Raw genomic sequence first — 8,273 nt, forward strand, 5'->3', positions numbered from 1 at the left:
TTGCCATGATTTGGGCCATTGTTACCATTAGCCTGAACATTTATTCCATCATTGACACGTGGGGTATTCTGTCCGTTATTTAGGACATTATCTCTTACATTTAGGTTACCCCCTAAGTTAGATGTACCATTGCCACTATTTTGATTTGGCATTACACCATCCCCTTGGTTTGAAGTAGAGGGAACAAAAGGTGGTTCTACCCCTTGATTTGGACTTAGAACTGGGGGATTGTGTCCCACAATTGTCCTAGTTTGAAAATGATTTGCAAGAGGCACAACTGACTGACAAATTTGGCCTACTAACTTATTCATTATTTCATTCAAAGTATTCAGTTGTTTGGCCATGTTGTCATAATGTGCATTCCCATTCTGGGTAAATCTTTTCATATTATGAATATTTCGTAGATTTACCTGTTCAACGACATCTTGTGTGAGTTCTCCAAGTAATGCACGCATGGTTCGAGGACTCAACTCTGTCATTGGTTCGTAACGACTATGATTGCTCTGATTCTGTCTATTTGTTTGTGGAGAGCTATGCTGCTCTTCATATCGCTCAATCACAGACTGAACTCTTCCCTGACTTGCTGCTTCCTTATTGGATTTTTGAGGCATATTGTTTCACCTTTTGTATCTTCAACACCAAACACCAATGTCCCACTGGGCGTGCCAAATTGTTTCGTGCCGGTTAGTCGCCAACAATTAAAAAAGGATCAGACGATTATGTAAGAGACAAACCTCTTGAGACAAAGTCTCAAAAAGGGGTGTTTTATTGACGATGACTTTACAATTGGAAAATAAAACATAATGCCTCCAAGGGATGCAAGCACACGAGTACTGAAAGAAGTGTTTAAATCTAAACTAAGAAATTGAAATTACATATTCTCTGTTTGAGAGTGTTTGATTCGGGGTCTTTTGCTCTATGTCTTCTCTTCCTTTTATATTCCCTTGGCGATTTCTTCGTGATCAACCACTTAGAAACTGCTTGATTGCTTCATAACTACCCACTTTCTTTATGGTGGCCAACTTGTCATGGAATTGCCTTCTCTAACTGCTGCCACTACTCTTTGTCGTTCAACCGTCTTCAACTGAATTTCTTGAATCGTGGAACGTGATAAGGCTATTCAATAATTGCTTCAATAACTGCACTTCTGGATAACCATAACATCTCATGTTTGCTAAGATCCTGGACGACTTGAAGGTTTGGGCAAGAACAGGGTCATAGCTCTAGGCGACTGCAAGGCACTCCATTCACTCAGATCTTGGGCATCTTGCAAGCTTGGGCGATGGTGTTACCGCGTTCATGGGCTTCCACTACATTCATTAATTACCCTATTTGGGCCTTTATCATGAATTGTCCAGTTGGGCTTCGTTTTTTGGGCTATCTGATTTGGGAATTCTCCAATTGGGCTTCATTCCTTGGACTATTTGATTTGGGCTGCATTTTTAGTGTGTCAACAGAACCTCGATATTTCTGCAAATTTTTTTTGCTATTACATTGGATAACTATCCGGGCCGCTTCAAATTGGTGGTTTATTCCACCATATCTTACATCTTTGTGAGGAGTAATAAGAGATTAACATTAAATCCACCACTTTTCACTCTCAACTGATTCTCAATCTGTCTTATTCATGAATTTTCTGAATCAATCGACCTTTTGTAGGGAGTACTTGCACTGCTGCTCTTTCATGAAACAGACCGGAATTCAAATACAGAGATTCCAGGTTTTTGTCGGATGCTGCTGCTAATAATTGTGTCTAACAAGCACAAAGATTTGTAACAACAAATTTGTAATTCCGTCGACGTTATTAGTTTTGACTGGTTCAACAAAAATGCCCCCTACCGCCAAATCTACCGCCACCAACAAAATCAGTCTCCGGTACTAGATCCAACAAAACCAACCCTCAAAACGACCCCCAACGCACCATTACCACATCTTGTATCTACAAAACCACCACCTCACCATTGAAAATATAAGTTTCACAAAGAAGCTACTGAGCGGCACCGACGTTGCGTGCAAAGCCATCTGAAGGGGCGACTGCGACGCGCGAGCAGCTTCACCGTGAACCTATGGACGAACAGCTTCATAACAGCAGTCGATGTCGCCGATGTGTGCGATGGGCGGGCGACCACGCCTGCGGCTTTGAAAAATTTGAGGCGGTGGTCAAAGAACTGGAAAATGGGGAAAGAGAGGGGGGTGTGGTGTGTGGGAGTTACGAGTGGGTAGATAGTTGTTAGGAATATATTAATTTAATAAATTTTAAATACCACCTGAATTGTGAAATTAAACTTAATCTTCTTTGTTTATGAAAACTAGTTTTTAAACCCAGGTTTCAAGGTAATTTTCCCTTGAATTTATCCCATAAAAAAATACGTTCAATTAAAGAGAGAGAATAATTTTTTGATTTTCTTGTTTCTCTTTATTTTGCAAGTCTAAGTCTTTAAATTAAATTATCATGGATCAAGGTATATTTTTTGGTCAAATGATTTATATGTGAAAATCATAGAATTCTAATATCTTGGTATAAGAGTTGAATTGCTTGGGAAAAATGAGGCTAATGATTCAATTCTCCAACTTAGAAGAATTCAAGAAAAAGAGAATTAGAGTAAATTGCATGCTAAGTTTTTCATGAACTGTCTCTTATGGTGCATTTAATTGCGAGTATGAAATTTTAATAGAAAGAAAATAAATTCTTAACAATTCGCTTATTTGTATGAAAATTATTAATTAAATGTAGTTGATTGATTTAGTTTTCAACTTAAAAAATATCACATTTGTCCATTTTTCTTGGTTGGTAGATGAGAGAGAGAAAAGAGTGAATTGCCTAAAAAATCCCCTTGTTTGGAATTTTTTGTGCAAAAACCCCCGTCGTCAAGATCCTTTAGATTTGTCATTAAAAAGGTAAAAAATGCCAAAATTAAAATAAAATAATTTCAATTTCAATACCCAAACTTTTTAATTTTTAAATCAAAAATTAAATCCAAAATTTTTTTTATGTGCCATCTATAATCTTAAATCTTTAAAACTTTATTTTCCACCCCACAACTACATATTGATAGTTAACGACATTCATTGTAAGATGTTTGAAGCTTGGTAAACCCATTTTGTCCGCCAACTATGGAGACTCATAACACCATCTTCCGGCCACCTAACATTTAAAAAAAAAAATTAATTTGTGCAATTTATAAGAATTATAAATTAAATAAAAGTCACAACCCTCCTTTTTCCGAATTTGGGACCGGCTAAAATCAATGTAAGCAGAATTAAAATTGTACACGGAAAAATTATTTCGTGTGTAATTTTTCTTGAAACAAATAATCCATCTATATTATATGGCTACTATAACAAAAGATAATGAATATTAGAGCAAAGAAATTGAAGATTGAAGTTGAAATTAAAATTAAAACACTTCAAGTTAAAACTGATTGAAGAAAATTGTTATGAAACTCAAAATTTAACTTATATTTATAACAAAAAATATAATCATTTTTACTAAGTTTGAAATTCAAATTTGAAATTTAAGTTACGATTGACATAATGCATGTTAACAACAGCTACAATAGCTTCCTTTAAGGCAGCTTTCTATATTCTGAGTGATGCTACATCTACAAAGGAGGATGACAAAGTAGGTTGACAAAGTGGTTGTTGGCAAAATCTAGACCACTCAATTCAAAAACAGCTTTTGAAATCAAGAAAATTCATTGACCTTGATCTTGCTAACACACACTTTGTCAACCATTTTTGTCAAACTACTTTGTACAAGTAGTTTAATTGCTATATTCTACTTCCAGCTATATATTAGCTGCCTGTTTACTGAAGCTTTTACATTTTTTTAAATTCCTCCCAAGGCTTGGCTCATGGGTCGGCCCGTGTAGCTCAAACTAGCTCGGGCTCAAATCGATGCCTCAAAATATGGCTCGGCCAGAGCCTGAGCTCGATCCCTCAGAGCCACGAGTCAAGTCGGCTCTGGCTTTTGAGCCATGAGCCCAACGAGCCAACGAACCAAATTTACATCCCTAAGTAAACATGGATAATTATATTGGATAGTCTTAGGCTGGTTTGATTGAGTTTAATTATTGGATCCTAAAATATGAGCCCAATCAGGTCATTTTAATAGCTCCTAAAAAGTTGGGAATTTAATTGAACTAGTGATAAAAGTTTAGGCGGTGTACATGTAGAAAGGGCCAAAATAGTTTCTTCGACTGAATAGGGAAAACACTATGTCCATGAATAAGATCTAGGGGAATTGAGCAAGACATCCATTAATGTCCCTGTGGAAGTGTGGGAGAGAATTGTTTTTTTTTTCTCGCCTTTTGGAGAACGTAAAAGTTTGAAGAATGTAGATTCAAGAAAATAGTAGAATCGTATCACAATCATTCAAAAAATAAAAATCTACATTACTAGTAAATTCAGCCAAATCTTTTATGTGATTAATTAGTATAGATATAAAGTGAATTAACCTAGTCAAATCCTATGTTTGTAAGTTAAGTAACTACAAACATTTTTGGCAACATCATAATAGCTTGATTTGTGTTCAAATATTGTCCTCATTTGTGCTGAATTGAGATTGAAAAAATTTCAAAAAAAATTGAATTGAAATAGAAAAAGAGACAAAAATCAGAAACAGAATTGAATTCAAGATTTCAATATCAACTACCGTGGAAGACAAATATCTTGAATTAATTTTTGTTTCAATCAAAAATCATAACCTGGATAGAAGTCAAATGAGTTTTTGAAAGCTTCTACATCTTTAAGTTCTTTTCTATACGATGGTTGCTCATTTAAAATTTTCATGTCTGTATTGCAACCCCACACTCGAATAGCAAGTCTTCTACACTTTGTAGAGGGCTTCTTTAGGTAAGTATTGTACCAGTTGATAATATCCGACTTCTCAAAAGAGTCAGCTACTCCAAATTCTAGAGTGTCATTATTACACCTGTAAGACAAGCCACCAAAGGTTAATGTTACAACAAACTATCAGTACAAAACCACAGAAAATAAACAAGAAAATATGGCAGAATAACAAATCCTCTGCCGTTCACCCAAAACTCGAACCACACGGCATCAAGATGAAGTTCCTTTCAACAATAGGGCTCAGACTCAAGAAAATACAGGATTGTACCCTTCTGTATGACCCACACCGATCGCCCCAAACCCTAAGGTTTTCCTCTATCAGTTAAAGGAAACCACAAGGGGTAAAATCACACACCAAACTCTCCAATACACAGAGTATTATGTATCACAAAGACGGAATCACACAGAAACCAGATCCAATCAGAGATTGGATTCTCACGAAGAAGAAGAGAGGGTTTGGAAGACTCTCGAACCTCAGCCGCAGCTGGAGAGAGGAGAAAAATGACGGTCCAAGTGAATTAGGGCAAAAGGGGCCAAGTATTTATATCCAACAAAGGCACCCTTAGATCAAGTTTCAATCCGACGGTCAGGAGGCATCCATATAACTGAATAAGGCGTGTTTGGCTGCATTAAAATATGCCACGCCCAAAAACACGTTTTATCTACCATTGGGCCGGGGCGGATCGGGTCATGTTATTGGGCAAGAGCCTAAATTGTTAAAACAGTTATTGGGCTTTAGCCCATTTGTCATCACAGCCCAGAAAGGTCATTGGTCATCACAGCCCAACAGTTAACATGACAGTTCAGAAAAGAGGTTTAAATCACTATACAACATAAAATCAACAAAGCAGTCCATTACCTATAACAAATGTTTTAGCCCTGGCCAATTCTATCAGTAAAAAAGGGTAGATCTTCCTAAATGTTGCCCATTAATGCACCTCTGTAATTCTCAAACAAATCGTTGTTGAATCCATTCTGCATAGTGAACAAATATTTAACGAGGAAGCATATAAATATAATTCAACACTTTCAAAAACAATATTGCAAAATTTCATTTTGAATAAGAAATGAAAAAAGTAGAAGATTTCAGACAATGCAAATATATGGTGTGATCTCAATACCTAATATTTCAATGCAAAATATTCCTCAAACTACTACAGTGCACAATTACTATGCTGGCCACAAGAAAGAATCTAACCAAATGTTGATTGATGTTAGTGAAAAACAGAGAACCATCGAGGCCAGAATGCATTAAAGAAAGAAGGATTTCAAACTAACCAACATCTCTTCAAGGCCGTTTATGAAGTTGTCAATCCTCTCTAGCAAGTACACAGGATCGTGCTTAGAAGATTGAACTTGGAAACAGTATCCCTATATGCCGAATGTTACCCATGTGTTACAATCAACATCATAGCCAAGCTGCTCTTTTGTCCTATTTTAACATCAATTAAATCATGAATTAGTCATTATTTATTAGGGATTCCTTTAGATTGTAAAGATATAGTTTCAATCACTTAATAGTTGATATTGTTGAACTAACATTTATTCGCCTACTTTGACCTGCCGGAGAAGAGTTCATCAAATTTGTGTACTACTGCATTTTGTATGTACTTTGATATTAGCACCGACCCCACACACATGTCAAACTATCAAAGCATTAACATTGTAGATTTTTATGCGCAACATTGAAAATGTATACGCCCAAAAAATGATTAGTATATGGGCACTTGATGTTGGAATAATAATTAGTTGCAGTAATGTTCAGAACGGTAAAATGCAAAAAGAAAACTTATCGCCTGATCGAGTCTCGTGACAGCATGATGTCCTAAAGTGAAATTGCCCGTCGATAACTGCTGCGACCTCCGTGGACAATCACTCCCAGGATACAACGATCATAAACCACTTGTACAGTAATCACAAATGATTTTTTCAGAACTATCGGTTGTACTCCAGAATATATGTAAAAATTCAAGGATAAGAAATTCAGAATATGAAAAGGAAGGATTCGTAGAAGATGATTTTACTGTTTTCTTTTATGTGTCTTTTCACAAAACGAGATATAGATTTATATAGGCAAGATGGAAGTAACAGCTTCCACCATGATCAGAGATTAATTCAGAATTTTAATGACTGAGTAGTGGGTATTTTAATGACTGTCAGTGGGTTGTTACAAAAACAAACAGTCAGAAAATACTGGCTAGTTTTACCCATTAAATAATAAAAAAATCATTTATTTTAGTCAAGGAAGCCCAAGGCCCCAATCAAGACATTTTAATATCCGCGTGGGGAGTGACTCGAACCCCTGACGTCCCACACAAATGCCACATTTCCCACCACTATGGTAGTTTATCTAATTTGATTATTTCTTTCACATTTTATATTTATACCATAAATATATAACAATCCCCCACGTGAAAGAAATAAGATAAATGAAAATATCACTCTGGAATACGGTAGAAATCATGCAGGCTTAGGTGTCTATCGACTTGAACCTTGGCTTTGTATATTCTATCGAGCTTACTAACTGTAGAGTGAACTATGTCTTGAACTCTACAATTATAAATGCAAACTGAGACAATAGAACACACACATGATTTCTAGAACAGTCATTGAGTTCTCGCGGCTGTGTTCATTTCGGCCATGAACTTTCCCAGTTTCTTTGAGTGCTCTAGAGAATTTGCCTCAATTCTCATAGAAAGCGGTCTCACTTCCACACTCAAATAGGTGCTACTATCAAGGGTGCACTGTATCTAAAGACCCCCACTAAATATCAGCTATAGTAAGCATTAAGAGCATTAGCTCATCCTCTAATCAATACAGTTGATACTACGCATCATAGGGAGGGGTTTGGAATAAATCCAATGTAGTACCCCCACAGACCACTCCAATAACTTTGTTGTCCCATTGAACCTTGACCATGGGATCTCCAATTGCAAGGTTGGATTTCCATTATAGGTGATCTAATAAATAATAGGCTTTAGCCCCATCCCTCTCGATGTGTGTTGAATTAGCTCTCTAGCCAATCCTTTGGATAATGGGTCAGCAATGTTATCACTTGACTTCACATAGTCAATAGCTATAATCCCATCCTTAAGCAGCTGACGCACAGTATTGTGCCTCCTACGAATATGTCTAGACTTTCCATTGTAGGATGAATTTTGAGCTCTTGAGATAGCTGCTTGACTGTCACAATGTATTGAAATAGTTGGAAATAGTTTAGACCACAAAGGAACATCCATAAGAAAATTCCTTAACCATTCAGCCTCCTCACCTGCCTTATCTAAAGTTATGAACTCAGATTCCGTAGTAGATCTAGCAATGCAGGTTTGCTTAGTGGATTTCTAGGAGACAGCACCGCCTGCTAATGTAAATACATATCCACTTGTAGATTTACTCTCATTGGTATTGGAAATCTGCCACGC

At 36.5% G+C, this 8,273-nt stretch overlaps 1 long non-coding RNA gene across 1 annotated transcript; it reads right to left on the minus strand.

Moving 5' to 3' along the window:
* Positions 1 to 4,623: 4,623 nt before the first annotated feature.
* On the minus strand, positions 4,624 to 7,016 carry LOC111390587. The gene is made up of 3 exons (XR_002701941.1): positions 6,130 to 7,016; positions 5,711 to 5,826; positions 4,624 to 4,933 (listed from the first exon to the last, which is right to left on the minus strand). It is a non-coding gene; the product is annotated as an uncharacterized LOC111390587 (long non-coding RNA).
* Positions 7,017 to 8,273: the final 1,257 nt, after the last annotated feature.

Source organism: Olea europaea, unplaced genomic scaffold (assembly GCF_002742605.1).
Source record: "Olea europaea var. sylvestris unplaced genomic scaffold, O_europaea_v1 scaffold69, whole genome shotgun sequence".
NCBI lineage: Eukaryota > Viridiplantae > Streptophyta > Magnoliopsida > Lamiales > Oleaceae > Olea > Olea europaea.